A 2,832-nucleotide genomic window follows, 5' to 3' on the forward strand; every position below is an offset into this window, starting at 1 on the left:
ATACCCCCAAAAAGAGATTGGTAACGAAACTCGACTCATCATAGAGCGAACCATGTCCACAAGGTTCGATTACGCCTCTCAGCTACACCATTCAGCTGTGGTGTCCTGGGAGGAGTCAATTGTGAGACAATCCCACACTCCTTAAGATAGTCAAGGAACTCGGTACTAAGATACTCACCACCTCGATCGGATCGAAGCATCTTAATGTTCCTGCCCAATTGATTTTCTACTTCCTTTTTGAATTCCTTAAACCTTTCAAAGGTTTCTGACTTATGTTTGATTAAGTAGACATACCCATATCTACTAAAATCATCAATAAAAGTCACATAATACCGATTAGTATCCCTTGTGGCGGTTTTGAATGGCCCACATACATCAGTATGTATCAGGTCCAACAAACCCTCACCCCTCTTACAAGTTCCACTGAAGGGTGATTTTGTCATCTTTCCAAGTAGACAAGATTCACAACTATCATCCGATTTAAGGTCGAATGATTCCAAGACTCCACTCTTTTGGAGTTGGCCTATGCGTTTCTTATTTACATGTCCAAGACGACAATGCCACAATGATGCTTTATCTAGGCTAGTAGAAGAATTAATATACAACACATTATTTCCTAAGTTGTCTACAATCGACACAGTTTCATACACACCATCACAAGGTAACGCTTTAAAATAAAACGCATTATTATAGAAAGCATTAATACCACCACATTCATTATCAAACGAAAAGGTAAAACCTTGTTTGTACGAAGCATGAAAAGAAATAATATTCCTCGCCATATCAGACGAGTACACACATTTATTCAAATCTAATTTTAACCCATTATTAAGCAACAAAGTATAAACTCCAATCTTGGAAACAGGTGAAGCCTTCCTATTCCCCATGATCAAGTTTATCTTCCCGTGCTGAACATCCTCACTTCTTCTTAGGCCCTGCAAATCAGAACATATGTGAATACCACATCCTGTATCAAGCACCCAAGAATTAGAATATGTTGAGTAATTAGACAATATAGTGTAGATACCTGCATGGGTGGGTTTCACTTTCCCATCCTTTAGATCCTGCAAGTACTTAAGGCAATTTCGCTTCCAGTGTGCCTTTTCATGGCAATAAAAGCATTTAGCATCCTTGGGAATGGCAGAAGGAGTGACAGAACCGCTCTTGGTCTTCGATGAGGAGCCTTCAAGAGACTTTCCCTTGGTACCCTTCGAAGGGTGCTTCCTCTTTTTCCCTTTGCCTTGCCCGATAGCTAAAACAGGGGTAGATGTTGGAGTAGAAGTAGGAGAGGTAACAACCGCCTTGCCATTAAGACCGGATTCAGCGGTCTTCAAGAGTCCTTGAAGCTTGCTGAGGGTAACTTCCTCTTTGTTCATATGATATGTCATATGAAAATGATCATAACAAGAAGGCAAGGAGTGCAAAATGATGTCAATTGCCAACTCCTCTGGGATGTTAACATTCAACTTCAGCAAAGGGTCCACATACCTTTGCATATTTTGCATGTGAGCCGTGACGGAATCACCGTCCTTCATGCGGGTAGTTATTATGAAGGAGATTATTTCATACCGCTCCTGACGAGCACTCTGATGGTACCTTTCCATCAGGTCTTGGTGCATCTCAAAAGGGTAGTAATCTTCATAAGACTTTTGGAGCTCGACTGTCATCGTGGCCATCATGATACATGCCACCTTAGTAGCATCTCTCTCACGAGTCCTGAATTCAGCGATCTCCTCAGGAGTAGCAGTAGACTCATCAAGTTCTTTTAACTCCTTATCGAGGGCATATTCCTTGTCCTCATAACGAGTAACCATCCTGATGTTCCTAATCCAATCCATGAAGTTGGAACCATCAAAGATGACCCTCCCACAAAGATTCATGAGAGAGAAAGAACCAGTTGGGTTAGAGCCTGAAGCATTAGTGTTGGAAGACATCTAAAAGAAGAAAGCAAGTTTAGATTAGATATATAGGATCCTTAATAAGACACCCAAATGTAATATTAAGGCTAGGACCCAATCACAATATATTATACTTAGAAGAGGGATGCCGTAATCTAAGTAATAATATATTTGAAAGGTAGGTGAATGACGATTCACCAATTTCCACCATGAAAACAAAATGTATTATTAGGTTTTAATTGGATTTGAAATTCCTAGATTCTTTTGAGATTCATTGAACTTTTCAATGGCATGTTTCAATCTCGATTGTGCCCTTCATGTTTTGTGACTGGGATGCCGAGGATCACAAAACAAGGTATGAATAACCATGCTAATTCACTTGGTACCCTTAATATTATCACCTAATCAATGTGCCGGTTAACCACACACGCTCCATTGATCTATGACAAACATTAAGTCACCCTTCGTAACCCTTACTAGTCCAAGTTAGTGTGCCGGTTAACCACACACGCTCCACCAACGACTTGGTAAGGTACAAAGTGTGAATTCCATGGACTAGCACCATGTTCACATTTTTCCTAAAATAACTAAGATTGGGAATTAAAAGGTTTAGTTACTTTATAATAATCATTATACTTTTAATGAGGATTTAAAGTCATTGTCCTACCTGTTCGGCTAACGACCCTCCACCAGTCAAGCAAGCGGTGGGTGAGAATGGACACCCATTAAGTCACCATTTTATAGGCAACAACCTTATACCCACCTTATAGACCGGCTTCGTGAATGAGGCCTACTAACAGTAGAACGACTTATTCTTATACATATATATAATAATTAACCATTAATGTTATAAATAGTATAAGGGTTGAATTTTAACTATTAAAACTCTAAGCGTTGGAATTAAAGTTTATTAAAGTGTGTGAAACTTTACAAA

Source organism: Lactuca serriola, chromosome 5 (genome assembly GCF_051521515.1).
Source record: "Lactuca serriola cultivar US96UC23 chromosome 5, Lser_US96UC23_V15, whole genome shotgun sequence".
In the NCBI taxonomy this organism is placed as follows: Eukaryota; Viridiplantae; Streptophyta; class Magnoliopsida; order Asterales; family Asteraceae; genus Lactuca; species Lactuca serriola.